The 23,122-nt window shown below is 37.0% G+C and overlaps 1 protein-coding gene across 1 annotated transcript in view; it reads right to left on the bottom strand.

Moving 5' to 3' along the window:
* Positions 1-23,122, bottom strand: part of RALGAPA2 (Ral GTPase activating protein catalytic subunit alpha 2) — a 342,879-nt gene that overhangs the window by 267,711 nt on the left and 52,046 nt on the right. The gene's annotated exons all lie outside the window — the stretch shown is intronic.

The raw sequence follows: 23,122 nt of genomic DNA, 5'->3' as shown, positions 1-23,122 counted from the left end.
CAGCAAGCCATAAAAGAACAGGCTCTCTTGAGTACATGTCAACCAAGTGTGCATGAGCACAATGAACACACGCAACCCTGGCAACAATTAAAACTGAAATACAAAAGGCACCAAAACCAAATATCTGGCCATTCCCACCACTCCGCCCATTAACAAGTATCACAACCAAGTATATGTGATTTCTAGTCATCTCAACCACAATAACAAAAGTAAAGGGAAAAGGATAATGGGAGAATAAATTATTTTGATATATTTTTATTTGGCAACAAAAACAAGTTTATCCTACATCCCAATTCCTAGTACTAAATGGAATAAGATTATATTTAACTCTAGAACAAATTCTGACCCAGGTTCAATCCGTGGCATCCCATGTGGTCCACTGAGTCTGCCAGGAGTAATTTCTGAGCACAGAGCCAAGAGTATTCTCTGAACTCCACAGCTGTGCCAACCTCCCCATCTCAACTGTGAATAAATTTGTAAATCATGGTGCTTTAATAAAATTTAAAAAACACAAGCTAGTGCTTGCAAGGCAGACACCTTACCTCTAGCGCCACCTTCCTGGCCCCAGAGGAAAACTTCTAATAGGGATATTCAGGGGTAAATTTGTGAAGATGGGCAGGAAGATAATTATATAAATGAAAAAGTCAAGAATAACTCTCCCTAAAAAATGTTCCAGTGGCATTCTGAGGTGACAATGATTTTATTTAAGATATCAAATCCAGAAGGAACCTCATAAATGTAACTTGTCCCATTTTATTTAGGAATTTATTCTGGAATTTGATTTAGGATATACTGGAATCTGAGATGTAAAAGACTATGTAAAAGTATGTATGTATGTAAAAGAGATATTTTTCTAGACTATTGGAAATGTAGGTCTAGAGAGTAGCAAAGGGTCATATGGTACAAGACATAATCAACAGCTAAGGAAGTGTATGTTAGAACACTCTTGGAGAGAGTGAAAAAGGAGATGAGATGAAACCATAGATGTATCAGTATGCTGAATGTTTCATAAGAAAGTAAAATGGAAAAACAGAAAAACAATACATTTATTTTCCATAACTGTGCATAGCCTAACTCTATCCCTGACACCAAACCCAAAGCACAGCTTACTATGGACAGACAGACAGACAGATAGACACACACACACACACACACACACACACACACACACACAAGCATTTCCAGGAGTGATCCCTGACTAAAGAGCCAGGAGCAAACCCAAAGCACAACTTACTATGGACACACACACACACACACACACACACACACACACACACAGTGAAAATAAAAGAAACAGAATGTGAACTAAAGATAATGTACACGAGTCAAATGAGAAACTTCTGAAGTGACAGTTATTTGTGTTTGTATTACTAATTAGAAATATTTATTTTAAAAAAGAAATATTTATTGATTAGAAAGTCAGGGACTGAGCCACTTGCCTTGCATATGGATAATTCAATTAGATTCCCCCATACCACTTAAGGTCCCCTTAGCACTGCTAGGTAAAATCTAACCACCATCAACATGTGATAATTATTTATGACAATTATATGTACAGCTGTTTTTGTTTGGGTTTTTGGGTCACACCCGGCAGAGCTCAGGGACTACTCATGGCTCTATGCTCAGAAACGCCCTTGGCAGGCACAGGGGACCATATGGGATGCTGGAATTCGAACCAAAGTCCTTCTGCATGCAAGGCAAATGGCTTACCGCTATACTATCTCTCTGGCTCCCATGTACAGCTGTTTTTATAAAGAAATAAAGATGTAAGAAAATTGATTCACATGGCAAAGTGGCCTCCATATTAAATCAAGTTAACTTTTTGTTTTGTTTTGTTTTTGGGTCATACCCGGCGGCACTCAGGGATTACTCCTGGCTCTGTGCTCAGAAATTGCTCCTGGCAGGCACGGGGGACCATATGGGATGCGGGGATTCAAACCACCATCTGTCCTGGATCAGCTGTGTGCAAGGCAAACGGCCTACTGCTGTGCTATCTCTCTGGCCTCATAAATCAACTATTATCTACTGCCTGTGAAACTTACAAACTTTGACAATCAGACACCAAATGCCAAGCAAGAGACTTTGGGTGATGAAAATCAAACTATGTTTCTATTTGTAACAAAACCAACATTAATTTTAGATGAGTGATAAAAACAATAAATTAACTCAAGGGAAAATTGGGTTATGCTTTACTAAGTTCCACTGCATTAAGTGATAATCAGAAGTAAAGCCAGTTCTATACAGTTAATGTATGACATCATCCAACCCACAGAATGCAAATCTGAAACATCTCCCAGAACTGTAGAAGGTTTTGATGAAAGTGGAAACACAGAGCTCTATCTGCAAACAGCACTACAGCACAAAGATGTCATTACAAGAAAACCAACAATTCTAAAGCTAAGAATAAGTACAAGGGTCTGAATGTCCTGTTCAGTATGTTTGATAACAAATGAAGAATAAATGTTGCAGGCCAAGTTATGTGGGAAACAAAAACTGCAGGGAAGTTGAGACAATAATTGACTGGGAAGTAACATTTATGAAAGAGACAGAGCAAGGGGCCGGAGAGATAGCGTGGAGGTAAGGCGTTTGCCTTTCATGCAGGAGGTCATCGATTCGAATCCCGGCGTCCCATATGGTCCCCCGTGCCTGCCAGGAGCAATTTCTGAGCCTGGAGCCAGAAATAACCCCTGAGCACTGCCGGGTGTGACCCAATAACCACCAAAATAAAAAAGAGAGAGAGACAGAGCAAGCAAATTTAGGCAAAAACAAAACAAAACAATACTAAATACACTAAGATCACATCACACAAAGCTGGCAAATCTCTGCCAGCCTCGTAATAGTTCTGGAGTAAATACGTCCATTAGAGGAACCAGACATGCTAGAGAATGGCCAGGCCCTTATACTACAGTTTCAATCAGCCACTACTTAGGGACTATGATAAAAACATTACTCTGGCTGAAAGCTGAGAGCATTACTGGTTGGGGGTGCCACCAGTTAACCCTATTTCCTCCCTAAGGTCAGCAAATTCCTGCAGGGTGAGTAAAACATTACTACATTGACCACAACAACCTTCAAATTATTTATCAGCAGACTCTAATGATATTGAGACTGATGTACTAAATGGCGCTACTTCAGAGTATTGTTTTTCATCAGTTTGTTGCCATCACCCATTGATGGAAGTAAGATTCATTAAATCCTTCCATACATTTCCTGCCTCCTTCTATACATCTTACACTCCTTTTTTTTTTTTTTTGTGACACACCTGGTGGCTTTTCACTCAGAAACCACTCCAGCAGGCTTGGGGGACCATATGGAATGCTGGGGATCAAACCCAAAGTCGGCTGCATGCAAGGGAAAGGCCCTACCTAATATGTATCTAGACCCTTACTCTTCTGCTTTAATGGGCAATGCCAGGAATAAACCTGGAGCACAGCTGAGAGTGGGTCCTAAACATGAGGAGGAGGAGAAAAAGGAAGAGGAGGAGGAGGAGGAGGTGGAGGAGGAGGAGGAAGAGGATGATAATCCAGGACCCTAACTCAGCTTCTATTTTCTTATGCATTCTCTTTCAAGGGAACATGATAGCCAATGTTCAAATTCAAGGATCATTTTGGGTTCCCATTTTTTCAGTTAAACATTTTAATTTTTGGTAGAGCAAATGCTGAGAAAAATTACTCTAAAGACTCAGGATAGCTCTTTATCTTGGATTACATGAATACTTGGCATGCCCACTATTCTCCAGATCTTTACTTTAGTCAAGGAACCAATTTGGCACTGAATCATGTTTTTCAGCTTTTAAAAATACATATTGGTTTTCCTGGTTTAGCTTTTTTAACATGCAACCCAAAATGACTTTTTCATTTAGTTTTCTTTTCTTTGGTGTGGAGCAGACTCCTAAGCAGTGCCCACAGGTTCTAAGAGTCATTCCCAGTGATATTTGATCTACTAGGTTGGATAGCTCAATGATTGTCCCTGGGGTGCAGTGCTGCTTAAGTGCAGTGGTGGTGCTGAGAACTGCCAAGGTAACATTCACATTGCTTACTTTGCTCACTTTGTTCATGGGTCACTATCTCACCTGGCGATACTTCCAGATTATACTCAGTAATGCCTGGGGGCCAAATGATGCTGGGGCTTAAACTTCTGTCCCACAGCATGTAAGGAATGTGCCTATGACCACTACACTATCTCCCCTGCCTCCCCTCCCAATGTCTTGCTAATATAAAGAAAGACAAGGGGTCAGAGAGATAGTTCAGCCGGAAGGGTATATACTTTGCAAGTGGCTGGTCTGGGGTTCAATACCTGCATCCTATATGGTTCCCTGAGTCTACCAAGGGTGATTTCTAAGTGTAGAGTCAGGTGTGAGGTGTGACCCCTGAGCACAATAGAGCATGACCCAAAAATCAAAATAAATAAAAATACAAACACAACAGAATCAATACCCAATCTACAACATGCTAGACACAAAGGGGACCACTTATACTAGCAACCCGGGGGATAAAGGAGGGGAATATGGGATGTATGCTGGCAACAGGGGTAGAGGGAGGAAAACATTGGTGGTGCGAATGCCCTGATTCAATGTCACTATGTACCTAAAAAATTACTGTGAAAGAGTTGTAATCCACTTTGGTCAAAATAAAAATAAAAAAAATACAAACAGACAAATAATTCAGAAAGATGATTTGTTTCCAGACACTGCCATTCCAAATACTACCATTCATCCAGCTACAAGTTGTCTCCAATATTTTCTGAGTTAACCATTAGGACCACTTCTGGATAAATTTTCATATTTACAAAGTAAATGATCCTTAAAGACATTCAATAATCAATGCAGTGATATTTTGCTATGAAATACCATGCCCAATGTATGACGAATATTTCTATATGGACAGATTTTCTCAACTCAAAGGCTGAAACTCCCTCCAATTAGATGTCTTTTTGTACCCATAGACAGCATAGTGCATTTTCTAGATTAGAGTCTAGAAGGTCAATAACAATAAAACCACATACAACAATTTTGTCAAAATGCTAAGCCTGTCCCTTAATAAGTTCCAGATGAAGCCTATTTCTGCTGAGACAAATTCAACTGTAGCTGACATTCTAAACTACACCACTGTGAATGCCACCTAAGCTATTGACATCTTATTTAGTTTCACTGGAGAAAAATAAAGAAAATTTTTCAGGAGAGACACACAGTGTGAATAAATATTACTTTTCTGAAAAACACATGGCTCTATGTAATGCTCAGTGCTCAGTGGCATCTATTTGGTAATCCACTGCAGCACACTTGAAATCAAAATTAGGTATTACTACTATCTGCACATTGGGGAATCTGTCATTCTCTTAACTGATTATACAGACTTCTTTTTTCTTTATAACCTACTGCATGACCAAGAATAATGTGAAGTGCAAGATAAAGTTTATACAAGATGCTATGGGGAACTTTGAATCTACTGATCTTTAATTTATTTAGGAAACCTTTTCCTCCAAATTATTACCAAATGACAGCAACTTTTCTTAACAAATTCCCATCTGATTTCAATTCATGCAGAAAGGTGAAGCAATGAAAACTAAAGAGAATATTTTATTATAACTTAAGGTATGTAATTCACTAAAAGAATGACCAAATTAAATCACTAGTCTAAAAGCAAAGAATGTGATAAAAATCAGCTTGATTGCAACCAGCTTCATGACAAGCAGTAGGTATAGAAAACAGAAAGTTCTCAAGAAGAGCACACATAGTTACTTGACATTTTGAATAAGAAAATTACAGCAAGCTAATGAGAACTGGGAATCAGGGCTCAAGAAAACATTCTATGAAAGTATGTGACACAGGTATTCCTAGTAAGTAGAACCAAGAAAACTGGCTTCTTCTAGTCAGATCAACAGACAGGGCAACTGGTACAAAAGCAGTCTCAGCCTAGTGACTCTTCTCAGCAAAAATAATTTAACTTTCTGATGTGGAGACAAAAAAATTTTTTTTAACTCCAAGTAACAATACTTAAAACTTAATAAAAAACAGGGGTAAAATAGTAGCTACATAATCTAAGAAATTTTAAAAAGATAACTGCACTGAGGTTTTAACAGTAAAGCTTTTCCTTCTTTTCTTCTTTGGATTTTTTTATGTTTTTAGTTTTGGTTTTTGGCCACATCTAGCAATGCTTTGTGGTTACTCTGGATCTGTACTTAGGAATCACTCCTGGTGGTGCTTGGGAACATGAGGTGCTTGGGTACTGAACCTGGGTCAGCCACACACAAGGGAAGAACCTTACCCATTATACCTCTCGGGCCTAAAAGCTTTTCTTATTGTATTACAATCCTCTCCACTATCATACATTATCTATATAATCATGAGTGACACATAAACTGAACAAGGAAAGACTTCTATCTTGTCACATACCTGAGGCTAATTAAACCATAACTCTTACCTCATTACTCACTAGCTTGCTTTTCAGCTAAATGGACACAAAGCCCACTCTACAATTAGATGACAGATTATTTCAGAACATATTCTCCATGAACCACCTTGTATTCTAGCACCAAGAATCACCTAGAACACGTTTTCTATTAATAGCATGCATAAGTGAAATAAAAAATAAAACTAAATAAGAAAAAAAATATGAAAAGGGGCATTCTAATATTAGCACATATAGACAGGCAAACACAGGTAATGAATGTCCATGTTAAAGAAAGGTACTCATTATCTTACTTTGTAGAAACATAAAACTTAGTAAACAACTGAGAATGCAACATTACAGAAAATCTTACTTCTTGACTAGTTTACCATTTGAAAGGAAATATTTTTCTGGACTAAAAAAAAATGGGGGTCGGAGCTATGGTGCTAGAGGTAAGGCATCTGCCTTGTAAGTGCTAGCCTAGGATGAACTGCGGTTCGATCCCCTGGTGTCCCATATGGTCCCCCCAAGCCAGGAGCGATATCTGAGTGCATTGCCAAGAGTAACCCCTGAGCGTCAAATGGGTGTGGTCCCAAAATAAAAACACGTTGCGAATTATCCTAACAATGAGAATAGATGAGGGAAATAGAAAGCCTGTCTAGAGTACAGGTGGGGGCGGGGAGGGGAGGAAGGAGTTTTGGGTCATTGATGATGGGAATGTTACACTGGTGATGGGGGGTGTCATCTTATATGACTGAAACCCAACCACAATCATGTTTGTAACCAAGGTGTTTAAATAAAAAATATTAAAAAAAAATTTAAACAAAAAAAATAATATTTAAAATCTACAGAGAATTAAAATAGAAGACATAAAAATCTATAGGAAAGGTGGAGTATAATAAAATGGGAGGACATCAAATGTCGTACCCTGTATTCTAGAAAAAGATCAACATTAAAAAATTATTAAAACCTCATTTTAGCAATAAAAACATGAAAAGGATCATAGATTACATATATAAGTACAGTATTTGATAAATGACTGCATGAAACATAAATTAAACTTCAGAGGCATGATGAGGATTCATGGGTCCATGAAAGCAGAGTAGAACTAGAATAAGCAGCAATGAACTGAGACCTACTGTCCTAAAAAAACATGGAAATTACAATCCTTTAATGGATTTGCTGAAAGAACATGGTAATTTCTTTAAAGATCCAAGAGGAAACATTTTTTTTTTCTTTTTGGTTTTCGGGTCACACCCAGCAGCGCTCAGGGGTTTTATTCCTGGCTCTATGCTCAGAAATCATTCCTGGCAGGCACAGGGGACCATATGGGATGCCGGGATTTGAACCACTGTCCTTCTGCATTAAAGGCAAACGCCTTACCTCCATGCTATCTCTCCAGCCCCAGAAACAATCATTTTAATGCCTAGAAAAATAAATAGAGCAGATACACATCTTAGTAGCATTTTGAAATCGGAAAAAAATTATCTGCTGAAAACCCCAGAAAACATAAATCTATAGATGCATTTAGAGGTCCCTCTATAATGGTGGTGCACCAGGACACAGCATCATGTAAGACTTTGCCAAAACTAAACAAATTGAGCAGACATAAACATCTAGAGATAGCAACTTGAAGTTGTATATTTGATCCTAAAATCCTATGTAGATTGAAACAAAAAAAAGTACATTATAACACAAAAGTTATACAAAATTTTGATGATTCAATAAAAACTTTTTTTGGCTGACTTCATTCATTCCCTCTATCTAGCTCCAAAAACAACATGGTCAACTGTTGATCTGAAGGGAAACAGAATAAATAATAAAGCAGATCTATATGGAGAATAGAAATCTCAAAGAAGACCGGGCACCAATATCAGAACCCAGTATAGGACAAAAAGAGCTAAACTACAGAAATTTTGAAAAATAAGTTTAATTTTGAGAAAAAATTATCAAATTTTAAAAGTAATCAGCCAGATATATGACTAAAATAAAATTGGAAGTGTATCAGTCACATACCACACTTCCTCAGCATACTATATGATTCACACATAGTCCAACAGCCATAGATATTAGTTAATCCAAAAGCAGAGGTATAGAAAAATAAACTATGACAAGTAGATATACTCATAAAATTGAAGTTTCATCTAGATGTAAAAACAAAGAGTAAGCCTTTAAGATGATTAAGGGAAAAAACATTCTAAACTATTGTAATAAAATTATCACTGTAAAATTCTTAAAATATTGTGATATAAGTACAAAATACAAATGGAATTAATGTAAAAGCACCAAATACTATATTATTTTTGGATAATAATAATAATAATCAGATTGTATTTTATTAAAAATAATTATAGTAGTGACAGAAAATAGAATGTATATACCCTAAGTTGAAAAGCATAATTCGGCACATATGTTGCCTGGAACTTGAACACATATTGCCTGCACCTCCCCTATTAAGATGTGGGCCATCATGCTTTCACTCTGGATGGGTACCAGAGCTCTCTCTTCCTTTGGAGAAGGCCACTCAGTCTCTCCCTCCAGTGCCTCGATACTGTTACACTCTCTCTCTCTTAACCTTTCCTCAGTAACTCTGAATAAAATCTGTTTTTACTTCCAAAAAAAAGATAAGAGAAAGCATAATTCATGAGTAAAAGTCAAGAAATAATCCTTCAGAATAATCAAATATAGAAGATGAAAAATGATGGTTCATACACAGAAAGTAATAAATAAAAATGTGTAATTTCTCATACCAAAGACCAAGTCAATCAAAACAGCCTTCAAAAATAGAAATATAAGGAGATAAAATAAATATAGAAGAGAAATATGTTTATAATGGATGATTTTAACATACTATCATAGATAAAAAAAGGTCACATTTGTAGACAGATTTAATATACATTGCATGTGTATATATGTGAATCTAGAGAGAGAGAGACAGAGAGAGAGAGGGAATAAAATCAAATTAGCCTCTTCACTTTTTTTAATTTATTAATTTTTTAAAATTTGTTGTGTATGTAAACATTTACTAGGACTATTAGGTTACTGATCCTACCCTGATCGGTGATTGTGCCCTACCCTAGGGTGTGACCTGGCATTCTGCTCCCACCTTAGGGTGGTACCTGATTCTGCTCCCACCATTGGGTGGAACCTGATCCCACCATGTGGTGGTACCTGATTCTGGGGGATAAAAACAAGGGTCTGTGGAAGGCGGGGGCTTTTTGGCTGGAACTGATGCTGAGGCTTTTGGCTTCAGTCTTGTTCTCCGAATAAAGCTAATATATTCACAAGCCTGACTGTCTGCTGGCCGTTTACCTGCTGCTTTACCTTAGAACCACTGGCTGAACAGGGTGACAGACATGTGCTCCGAGCTGTAGGGGAAAGACCTCATCCTCCATCCCTCCATCAGTCAACCCCATCAAGGGCTGACTTGCAACAAAAATTTATTTAAAGGAAATATATCACATAGTTGACATAATTGATCATAATACATTTGTTTCAGGAAGAACAAAGGCAAAGTTACTTAAAAAAAAAGAAAAAAAACACTGGGGCCAGAGAGATAGCATGAAAGTAGGGCATTTGCCTTACATCCAGAAGGACGGCGGTTCGAATTCCAGCATCCCATATGCTCCCCCGTGCCTGCCAGGGGCAATCTGAGCCCAGAGCCAGGAGTAACCTCTGAGCGCTGCCAGGTGTGACCCAAAAACCAAAACAAACAAACAAACAAACAAGAAACACCACTAACGAGATGGAAGAGAAAGAAAAAGTTCAGTAGCAAGTATATTTTTGAAAATCATTGAATCACCAATTAACTCATTAAAGGCCTAGCAGAAGGTTTAATAAGCTTTTCTTCTTTCACTTTTAGTGAGAAAACATCTATTAATCTTCAAAAATTTCTAAAAGAGTAGCAAAAAATTCTACCCATAAATGTGGTTTTGACCTGAATAAAAGAGTCACAAAACAGATCCAAGAAACATGGGGCCAGAGCAGTAGTAGAGTGGGTTGGACACTTGCCTTGTATGCAGCTGACCTGGGTTTGATCTCTGTTATCCCAGAGTATCTCTGGGCCCTCCAAGAGTGATTCCTGAGTGCAGAGTCAAGTGTATGCCCTAGGCATGCATGCATACATACTCAAAGACACACACAGACACATGTACAGACATGTGTGCACACTGAGCACAGCTTCTTTTCAAATCTTCCATGGTAGACCACATTCACAACTAAATCCACTCTTGATTTCATGCAAACTTTCATTTTCTCACTGAAAACTACCATACTTGTCATCTCTTATTCCAGTAACTCTGAAGCAGCTTGCTGTCTTTCAATGACATTTCTCACAAAACAAAACAAACTAATTTCCAGACTTGCCAGTTTATGTAGTGAGAAGAAACACAGCCCTGATGAGACACTACCATGTGTTTTTCACAAATTCAGAACCTTAGCAGATATAACTGACTGCCTCAGTACAGTTAGAAAATGTCACAAACCTGCAGCTAGCTCAGTACAAGCCATTCCACCAAGTTCACTGAGTGATGCCCAAGGTCAAGAGGGGCATCTGGTACACAGATACTCTCTTCCCTTCCAGCCTGCCTAAGCACATCAAAAGGTGCCACTCTCTAATGGTCACCTCACCACATACCAACAAAACAGATATAAATTTATAACAGCACAATCTGTAACAATTCCCCCTAAATATACTAGAAAACACCAAGTCATCCAATTTGTGTCAACACCAAAATTGCAATGTAAAGGAAAAGACTCTACATACATATCTTCCACTCCTTTCAAAAGGAATACAACACACTCCCAATATTTTACTGTGTATTTTTATATATCCCTGGTGTTATTTTTGTTTTACCAATAACCCTTAAGGGGTTTCTAAAGCACTTTCTAGAGCTATGTTTCTGCTCCTAAAGGTGCCAGTTATCGAGCTGAATGGCACATTGTGTCAGATAGGCCAGCATGCCAGGAAGTTCAGGGCACCTGGGCTGCAAGAGATAATCACAAGAATGTAATTTCAGACTTCCACAAACATCTTGCCTCTAGATACCCTTCTTCTAAGGTCAACAGAGTAATTTAGTATATCCTGTTGGAACAATCCCAAGTTTCTCACCAGTGAGTCTCAAGATCTAAGGAAAACTGGTGTCCTGATAATTAGTTTTAAAAGTGAATCTTCCAACTCAGACATCTGTAGCTTAAATAAAATTATTCAAAAAATTATAATCAAATTTTAACTGTGAGTAATGTATTCAAAAATTGACAGAAAAAAAAACAGATATTTTGTTTTGTTTCAGTCTTCCATAGAGCTCATAAACCTTTCATGATCAAAAGCAGAAATAAGAATCAAGCACTACAGAAATAAGATACCTGAATACTCTCTTATTAACTCCCCAGTGTTTACTATAGGAGACAACGATGAAAAAAAAATTTCTGAGCTAGTTCACCACAGCAAACAATACAGATCAATGAGAAAGAGCATGCAATCAAGTTACATATGATCTTGGAGAGCAGATTCAAGGACTGTCATGAAGCACTCTTGCCATAGCAATAGTATTTATCATCTCAGGCTATGTCAACCAAAGACTCAGCAGTAATAAATATATGTATGATTAATGTTAGGAAGAACAGTCAAAATGATGATATACCTCTATAATGACCTAAAACATATATATATATAAATATATATGTAATGCACTATGCATATAACACATGAAAACAAAACACTATGCCATGAGATGATAGATATTCTAGTCATGATAACCAGAGGCATTGATTTGACTGATAACTAGAATTCAGGTTGACTTTAGAAATAAGAATTATTTTGGTCTTCCCAACTCTTTTAAAACTATTATAGAATAGATTTGAGCTGACTCTTGTTTTTCCCTCAGTTGAAATCACTCATTTATAACTATGGCAGTGACCCAAGAACTGCATTCAAAACTGATATTGTTTTTGTAAAATTAGTATCATCTATTAAAGACTCCAAATATCTAAAAAATCTCAATAAATACCCAAGATTTAAAGGCATAAGAATCAAGTGCTTGTTCAATAACAGTAAATAACAGTAGTCAATAACAATAAAGTGGTCCTTAAGAGAAAGAAAAATAAAAAGTAAATACAATGTGAAAGACTTATGAAACAAAGTTTTTCTACACGAACAAGAAACAAGAAAAGGTCTTTGCACACTGGATAATCTAGAATTCTTTTCAAAAGCAAAGGAAAGCAGCAGTAGTGGAAACTAGTAACTGTCCAAATACAATTCTGCTGTTTTGCTCTATGAGCCTAAAAAAATGGGCTCTCATATAAAGAAAGAAACAGTCTGTAATATAATCCTGTACGACACCTGCCATGAATGTGTTTACTTGTTTATGACTCAGCCTAAGCAATTCTACTGAAACTCCTGCAAAAACTTCTAATCTGTTTTTATATTTCAAAGTATTATAGAATGAGAAGGCCTTCCACCAGAAAGTATAAAAGATAATGAGAAGAAAAATGGAAACAAATATCTCATCATTTTTTCAATCCAATTATATTCATTATTCTTTCTTCAGACAATTCTTAATTATTAATTAAATGAAAGTGGAATGATACTGGAGTGGGGCTTTTTTCCCAGCTGGAGTTCAGGCTTTGTGTATGGGAGCTCTGTGTTTAATACTTGACATTCAATGTGTCCCCAGCACCAATGGAATTTCCATATGTACTGAGCCAGCGGTGACCTCAAATAAGCAAACCAATGTGGAAAGCTGCTATTAAATGTAAAAAAAGTTAAAAATAAATTCATTTGTATGGAAAATAAAAACCCATACTCAAATTCCTAGTGGCATATATAAAGCAAGTTTGGAAAGAGCAAAAACAAGCCATTTGTTCCACCTTCCTTGTCTCTCCAGCCATAGTGCTAGATTCAGGGTGCCATAACTAGAAAAACTATTCAAAATTCTTTTCAGCTAGTTTGAGAAAAAGAATTAAAGGCTAAACTCACTGATAATACTGAAAATATAGAGATCCAGTCCAGAATCCCATTAAAGTAAGACAGAAATTCCACAACAATCCTGATCAATTTAGGACACCCAAATATAACAATATAACTACACCAGCTAGACTGCCAATGCACACGGTCAATCGAGCATGGTTTGGGGACTGCAGAAGAAAAGAAAAATAGTGTGGAGAAAGGTTGATATTCCATTTTAAATGATTCATCTTCAGCAGTGAAGAAATAAAAAGAGAAACGAGAGACCACAATATTATTCCCTTCCTCTGCCTCTGAAGAAGTCACACCACCTACACACACACTCCCTGCTGCAATCTGCCTCTTAACCCTACGCTTCTTCATTCTGATTCCTGGAAAAACAAACAAACAAACAAAAATGGTGAAGAAGAAATAGTGTGGATTGGGGTTGGAGCAATAGTGCAGCGGTAGGGCATTTGCCTTGCATGCAGCTGACCCAGGACAGAACTCGGTTCAATCCCCAGTGTCCCATATGGTACCCCAAGCCAGGAGCGATTTCTGAGTGCAGCACATAGCCAGGAATCATCCTGAGCGTCACCAGGTGTGTCCCAAACCAAACAAACAAACAAAAATAGTGTAGATTGTCCTTGAACAACAATGAAAGTATTTTCTTTACACTAGATGAAGTGAAGATGAAAGAGGAAGGAGAAAAGAAAAGAAACTGTGATGAGTGTATCAGGCATGAAAAACGTGGAATGAAATCACATAACTTTTCAGTTTTGCCTTTAGATCACTTGGCGCCCGGCATCCCATCCATGGAGCTAATTGCTCAAATCCTTCACTGTGGTCAGGACTTAGACAACACTTTCAATATGAAATAGTCTAGGGAAGCCATTTCAATAAAACCCTAAAACTGAAATTAAGTCCCTAGTGCCAGAAGGACTGATGTGGATTGCTGAGGATTTAACCAATTACTTAGCTTAATGAGGAATTAACTGTTAAATGAGATAACAGGAAAGCGGGGAAATGAAGGCATACTGTATAGGTAGGGAGATGAAGGTCTGAAGGACAGTAGTAGCCTTGAATACAACTAAGCAGTGGCATTTTTTGTTTGTTCACTAAAACTAGTAGAGAGATTTCCAGGGATGAGGTAATATAAAATATCTGTTTTTCTCAAATGTGGGCAGTAGGCCAATTAAATTTGAGAATCTCTAGAGTTCATGTCTAATTGGCTTTCAGCCATACATGGCTATTTAACTTATAAATTTGAACAAAATAAGTGTTACTTAAAATTAAAACTTAAGTCACTCAGATATTTAACTGAGTAGAACTATCCTATCATAATCACAGAAAATTCTATTACATTTAAGAAAAAAAAAGCAACTCAGCTGTTTACACATTTCTGACACAAAGGATAATAAAAATCAGATAGACTGAACACTAAAAATTGAAATGAAAGCAGAAAACTAAATTTCGTATGAAAAAGACTTCATAAACTATTTGCTTTGAGATTTAGATTTCAAAACTTCAATATAGTATCATAAATAAATAAAACTACATGAGATTTTAAGCTTAGATAGTCCCATCTCCTCAACTGTGGACACAGAAACCAAGACTAACAAAAGTTAACTATCCCAATCAATACCATGCAGTTTGTTAATGCCATAGCCAGATAACTGGTTTACCAAACCAGTTCTGCTACTTTTCTCTAACTTTTTCAAGAGGATAAAAATAAACTATTTTTTACATAAAATACCATCTAACCCCACAGGAGTTAAAACACTTTAATGAACAGTAAATATTATGTGCAAATTACTAAATAATTATCACAAGAGGTTAAATCTTTACCATCTGATAGACTTTAGTTACAGCAAAGTCCCCTTTTATGCATTGATAGAAACTGGGAAGACTATATCTATTGCAGAAGAAATTTTTTTAATAACATTGCCATGTAAAATATTCACAATCTGGTTAAGATGACTATGTAAATTTTCTCTAGAGAACCCGTGCCTATTTAGAACAGACAGCATTATTAAGTAATAGATAAAACATGGGGCTTGGGGGGGCTTTGCAGTTTGTTTTCTGGGCCACACCCATGGCGTTCAGGGGTTACCCGTGGCTTTACACTCAGGAATTACTCATAGTGGTGCTTGGGGGAATCAACTAGAATGCCAGGAATTGAACTCGAGTTGACCAGGTGCAAAAACACCCTACCCACTGTACTATCACTCCAGCCTTTGAAATGTTTTTAAGGTAAGAATGAAACCAGAGTCAGAATTTCAGTAAAATCTATGACAAATATTTTCATAATCCAATACCAGTGAAAATGCAGTACACAAATTTGAAGTCACAATAAAAGCAAATGAGAAGGTCTGGTGTTGCCTGAAACCATGACTGGGTGGCAGCCTTGAAGCAACCAGTTTCATAAGTACATCAGAGTATATCACAGTGTATAAGAGTGTATCATGAATGTATCAGAGTTTATCATGAGTGCATCAGAATGTATCATGAATGTATCGGTGTGTATCATGAGTTTATTATGAGTATATCATAAATGTTATCAGAACGTATCATGAGTGTATCATGAATGTATCAGTGTATCATGAGTCTATCAGGTGTATGATGAGTGTATCAGAGTGCATCATGAGTTATCAAGGTGTATCATGAGTTTATCAATGTATATCAGGTTATCATGAATATATAATGAACATGTATCAGATCAGTGGTCCTCAAACTACGGCCCATGGGTCACATATTGTATTTGTTCCCACTCTGTTTCTTCACTTCAAAATAAGATATATGCAGTGTGCATAAGAATATGTTCATAGTTTTTGTTTTTACTATAGTCTGATTCTCCAACAGTCTGAGGGACAGTAAACTGGCCCCCTGTTCAAAAAGTTTGAGGACCACTGGTGTATCATGAGTGTATTAGATTGCATCAGAGCATATCAGACTGTATCATGAGTGTAGCAGGGTGCATCACGAGTGTATTACAGTGTATCATGAGTGTATCAGACTATATCAGGGTGTATCATGAATGTATCAGAGTGTATGCTGAGTGTAACATGTGTATGATGAGTATATCAGAGTGTACCATACTATATCAGAATGTATCATGATACATTCACTGCATCATAGTCCGGTACATTCACCATATCAGAGTACTGATGTATGCTACTCATTTAAGGAAGAAAACAATTTCCCTTTTCAAAAGTTCTTTTCAGGCTGTCCCTTACTTATAAAATCAAGGTTCAACTCTCCTTACATACTCTTCTTTCAAGCTTTCTTATCTCTTTTTTTTTGTTTGTTTGTTTTTTTTTGGTTTTTTTGGGCCACACCCATTTGATGCTCAGGGGTTACTCCTGGCTATGCACTCAGAAATCGCCCCTGGCTTGGGGGGGCCATATGGGACGCCGGGGGATCGAACCGCGGTCCGTCCTATGTTAGCGCTTGTAAGGTAGACACCTTACCTCTAGCGCCACCTTCCCGGCCCCCACTTTCTTATCTCTTATATCTCAGTGGTCTCTTCCATTACATTTCTTATTTATCAACTCTCTTTACATAATTTTTCCTCTCACTCAACATATCCTAATAGACCCCTCTCTTCAAAAGGAAGACTTTCTCTGTACTTTATGCTTTATCTGCATTTACCACTAAATCTTCCTTATATGTCATTAACTTACAGGAAGTGGCAATGATGTTAATTAGTAGAATGAACCACACAAATAAAACCTACCTTCTCAATCCAGGAACAGAAAGAGAACATAGGATAAATATATAAATTGTCAGTAAAATCATGCTTACTATAAAAATGAAAACACCATGAAGCTTTGCACAACATATATGTTATATTACATAGGAATCTAATCCTACATAATAATATATAATAGTCACACCATTCCTAACCTAGAAATTCTACACACAAAAGGAAACTACAGCTTCTGTAAGAGAAGTAAGACTAGGGTCTGATAGTCCTTCTGACTGCTGAACTATACCTAAGACCACTGACAGCAAATGGAATTTTCAAACATTTATGGCATTTCGAGTACATTTAAAATGAAACACTTATGAGAAATAGTAAAAGGGGAAGTATGAGAGAAGAAGACAACAGGAGAAATAAAAGTAAATGAAACTTTGATCCATAAACAAGTACAGTAATAAGATGTGCCAGAAGGCAAATGCCATTACCACAATAGAATCTATAGGCAACTATACTTTCATAATAGTCAGAGAACTGAATCTAATTCCATTGATAATTCAAAAGTAGTTAGTGAGTACTGAAAAGTATAACAGGCGGGTCTGGGAGACAGTACATATGCCCAACACAGGTTCAATCAATCCCTGGCATCATATGGCTTCCTCTACTACTACTAAGTACAGCCTGTAATCCCCTAAAATGCTGGGTCTGGCCCAGAGCCATCATCAAGGTGGCTCCATGAGATCCAAGCAACACAGCGGACAACTGTATGCATGGAGTATGAGGATGGCAGCACTGATGAGCCAAAAAGTACCAACTACCTGGTTGACCTCTCAGAAAGGGAGTTTAGAGTGGAGATATGGAAGATGTTCATGGAACTCAAGGGGAGCATAGATCTGATCTGAACAGACCACAAATATGAAAATTAGAAAACTCCAAACTGAAATAATGGGACTGAAAAATGCAGTAGAGTTAATGCAAAACTCTATGGAAAGCCTCTCCAGTAGAGTAACAGCAGCTGAAGACAGAATTAGTCAGCTAGAAGATGAGAGGCATAATAACTATATATAACAAAAGAGATTTGAAAAGAACCTCAAAGATTTTGAACAGATGAAAATAGAAATGTTTGATAAATTCAACAGAAACAACATAAGAATAATTGGAGTCTCAGAAACACAGCAGGAAAATCCCCAGGAATAATCGACAATCAAGGACATCATTACAAAGAATCTTTCAGAAATAATGACTGTGTGCAACCAAATCCTGCATGCCCAAAGAGTACCAGCTAAAAGAGATCCAAAGAAAAGCACCCCAAGACACATCCTAGTCACAAATACAAATCCCACAGATAGGGATAGGATACTGAAAGCAGCAAGATCCAAAAGGGAAATTACATTCAAATGAACATCCTTAAGATTTACAACAGACACGTCACAAGAAATTTTCAAGGACAGAAGATATTGTGACAAGACTGAATGAAATGGAAGCTTCACCTAGAATAATGTACCCAGCTCGACTAACGTTCAGGTTTGAAGGAAGGATCCATAGCTTCACGGATGAACAACAGCTCAGAAATTTTACAGATACAAAACCAACCTTAAAGGAGAAACTGAAAGGCCTACTTTAAAAAAAGATAGACCAAAGACACATCAATTCTATAAATAAATATGGCATTAACTCACATGAGAATCATCTCTCTCAATGTCAATGGATTAAATGGACCAATTAAGAGTCACAGAGTGGTGAAATGGATCAAAAAGATGAATCCAGCCTTCTGCTGCCTACAAGAAACACACCTGAATAGTCAGAACAAACATAGACTCAAAATCAAAGGTTGGAGGAAAATCATCCAAGCAAACAACACCTTTAAAAAAGCTGGGGTAGGGGCGGGGACCGGAAAAAAAAAAAAGCTGGGGTGGCAATATTAATATCTGACGATGCAAACTTCAGACTTGGAAAAGTTGTAAGGGATAAATATGGACACTATGTACTAATAAAGGGATATGTATATGAGGAAGAATCACAATATTAAATATATATGCACCTAATAAGAGACCAGCAAGATATCTAATACAACTATAGACAAATTTGAAAGAGGACACATTCTTCTCCAGTGCACATGGCTCATTCTCCAAGATAGACCACATGCTGGTACATAAAACATATCTCAATAAAATTAAGAGGATAGAAATTTTTCAGGCTATCTTTGCTGATCATAAAGCTTTGAAATTAAATGTGAATTACAAAGGCACACAGAAAAAAAACTTTAATAACTGGAAACTAAATAGCCTGCTACTGAACAGCCAGTGTGTCCATGATAAAATCAAAGAGAAAATTAAAACTTTCGTGGAAACAAATGACAATGAAGACACAAATTATCAGAATCTATGGGACACAGCAAAAGCAGTACTGAGAGTAAAATGTATAGCTTTGCAAGCACACATCAGGAAGGAAGAAGGGCATACCTGAATAGCCTAATGACGCAGCTCATAAAATTAAAAAATGATCAACAAAAGGAACCAAAACTAGGGAGACCGAAGGAAATAACAAAGCTCAGAGCAGAAATCAATGAAGTGGAAACCCAAAAGCAATCCAAAAGATCAATGAAAGCAGAAGTTGGTTCTTTGAAAAAATAAGATCAATAGACCATTGGCAAAACTCACAAAGGAAGAGAGAGAGAGAGAAACTAGATAACCTGTATTAGAAATGAAAAGGGGGTGATCACTACAGATATTGCAGAGATTCAAAGGGTAATCAGAGATTACTTCGAGAAACTTTATGCCACAAAACATGAGAACCTGAAAAAATAGATAAATTTTTTGAACTCTTATATAATCTTCCACGATTGAACAAGGAGGATGTAGCATATCTAAACACCCCTATCACTATTGAGGAAATTAAAATGGTAATCAAATGTCTCCCCAAAAAGAAAAGCCCAGGACCAGATGGATTCACTAATGCATTCTTTCAAACTTTTCAAGAGGAACTACTACCAATCCTGGCTAGGCTCTTTCATGAAATTGGAAAAATGGGGAACATTTCCAGACAGCTTCTATGAAGCCAATATCACTTTGATACCAAAACCAGACAGAGATACAGCCAAAAAAGAAAATTACAGACCAATATCCTTGATGAACACAGATGCAAAGATCCTCAATAAAATTCTGGAAAATAGAATTCAATGCCTTATCAAGAAGATCATTCACTATGATCAAGTAGGTTTCATCTTGGGAATGCAAGGATGGTTTAACCTTAGTAAATCCATAAAAATAATACACAATATAAACAAGAAAAAAAATAAAAATCACATGATCATATCAATAGAAGCAGAGAAAGAATTTGATACAGTTCAACACCCATTCTTGATAAAAACTCTCAGCAAGATGGGAATGCAAGGAACCTTTCTAAACCTAGTCAAGGCCATCTATCACAAGCCAATGGCAAATGTTTTCCTCAATGGAGAGAAAATGAAAGCCTTTCCTCTAAACTCCAGTACAAGACAAGGTTGCCCCCTCTCACCACTCCTATTTAACAAAGTACTGGAAAAACTTGCTATAGCAATTAGGCAAGAAAAAGATATCAAGGGAATCCAGATAGGAAAGGAAGAAGTAAAGCTCTCATTGTTTGCAGATGACATGATACTATACTTAGAAAACCCTAAAGATTCTATCAAAAAACTTTTAGAAACAATACAAGTATATAGCAATGTAGCAGCCTATAAAATTAACACACAGAAACCAATGGCCTTTTTATACACCAATAATAATAGTGAAGAAATGGATATTAAGAAAACAACCCCATTCACATTAGTCTCACATAAACTCAAATACCTTGGAGTCTACTTGACTAAAGACATGAAGGACCTCTACAAAGAAAACTATAAAACCTGCTACAAGAAATAAGAGAAGACACACGGAAATGGAAATCCATACCCTGCTCTTGGATTGGCAGGATTAATATCATTAAAATTACAATACTCCCCAAAGCTTTGTACAGATTTAATGTGATCCCTCTAAAGATACCCCTGACATTTTTCAAAGAAGTGGATCAAACACTTCTGAAATTCATTTGGAACAATAAACACCCACGAATAGCTAAAGCAATACTTGGGAAAAGGAATATGGGAGGTATTACTTACCCCAACTTTAAACTGTATTATAAAGCAATAGTTATCAAAACAGCATGGTATTGGAATAAAGACAGACCCTCAAATCAGTGGAACTGGCTTGAGTACTCAGAGAATGTTCCCCAGATATACCATCACCTAATTTTTGATAAAGGTGCAAGAAATCCTAAATGGAACAGGGAAGGCCTCTTCAATAAGTGGTGTTGGCACAACTGGCTAGCCACTTGTAAAAAAGCGAACTTAGACCTCCAGTTAACATCATGTACAAAGGTAAAATCCAAATGGATTAAAGACCTAGATATCAGACCTGAATCCATAACATATATAGAACAACATGTAGGTCAAACACTCCATGACATTGAGACTAAAGGTATCTTTAAAGAGGAAAGATTCACTCATCTATGGGTTTTAAGAAAAATGAAAGACACCCTTGTAATAATAATTTTCAGACACAAAAGAGAAAAGAGCTGGAAGTTCCAGCTCACCTCAGGAAGCTCACCACAAAGAGTGATGAGTTTAGTTAGAGAAATAACTACATTTTGAACTGTCCTAATATTGAGAATGTATGAGGGAAATGTAGAGCCTGTTTAGGGTACAGGCGGGGGTTGGGTGGGGAGGAGGGAGATTTGGGACTTGGGTGATGGGAATGTTGCACTGGTGATGGGTGGTGTTCCTTTTATGACTGAAACCCAAACACAATCATGTATGTAATCAAGGTGTTTAAATAAAAAAAAATTATGCATTAAAAAAAAAAAAGAGGAAACAGTACTCTCCAAACAAGTGAAAGTAGAAATAAATAGATGAGACTATATCAAGCTGAGAAGCTTCTGCACCTCAAAGGAAATAGTGCCCAGAATACAAGAGTCACCCACTGAGTGGGAGAAACTATTCACCCAATACCCATCAGATAAGGGGTTAATATCCAAAATATACAAGGCACTGACAGAACTTTACAAGAAAAAAAAAATCTAACCCCATTAAAAAAATGGGGAGATAAAATGAACAGACACTTTGACAAAAAAGAAATACAAATGGCTAAAAGGCACATGAAAAAATGTTCCACATCACTAATCATCAGGGAGATGCAAATCAAAACAACTATGAGGTACCATCTCATGCCACAGAGATTGGCATACATCAGAAAGAATGAGAACAAGCAGTGCTGGTGGGGATGTGGAGAGAAAGGAACTCTTATTCACTGTTGGTAGGAATGCCGTCTGGTCCAACCTTTGTGGAAAGCAATATGGAGATTTCTCCAAAAGCTGAAAGTTGAGCTCCCATGAGATCCAGCTATACCACCCCTAGGGATATATCCTAGGAACACAAAAATACAAAAATCCCTTTCTCACACCTATATTCATTGCAGCATTGTTTACAATAGCCAGACTCTGGAAACAGCCTAGATGCCCCTCAATAGATGAATGGTTAAAGAAACTATGGTACATATACACAATGGAATATTATGCAGCCATCAGAAGAGATGAAGTCATGAAATTTTCCTATACATGGATGTATATGGAATTTATTATGTTGAGTGAAATAAATCAGAGGGAGAGAGATAAATACAGAATCGTCTCACTCATCTATGGGTTTTGAGAAAAATGAAAAACATTTTGTAAAGATTCTCAGAGACAAAATAGAGGAGGACTGGAGGGTCCAGCTCCTGACATGAAGCTCACCACAGGGTTCATTTAGTGCAGTCACAGAAATGATTACACTGAGAACTATCATAGCAAAATGTGACTGAATTGGGGAAGTAAAAAGCTTGTCTAGAGTGCAGGTCGGTGTGGGGTGGGGAGGGAGGACACTTGGGATATTGGTCATGAGAATGTTGCACTGGTGAAGGATATATATATATATATATATATATATATATATATATAAAATCAAAAATAAAGGAAAAGAAAAGATAAGGCCTCCCAATTTTTACCACAGGCTGTGTTGTTTAAAGTTTAGTGTTTGAGGTA

Source organism: Suncus etruscus, chromosome 6 (genome assembly GCF_024139225.1).
Source record: "Suncus etruscus isolate mSunEtr1 chromosome 6, mSunEtr1.pri.cur, whole genome shotgun sequence".
NCBI lineage: Eukaryota > Metazoa > Chordata > Mammalia > Eulipotyphla > Soricidae > Suncus > Suncus etruscus.
This window is presented reverse-complemented; position numbering and strand designations above follow the sequence as displayed.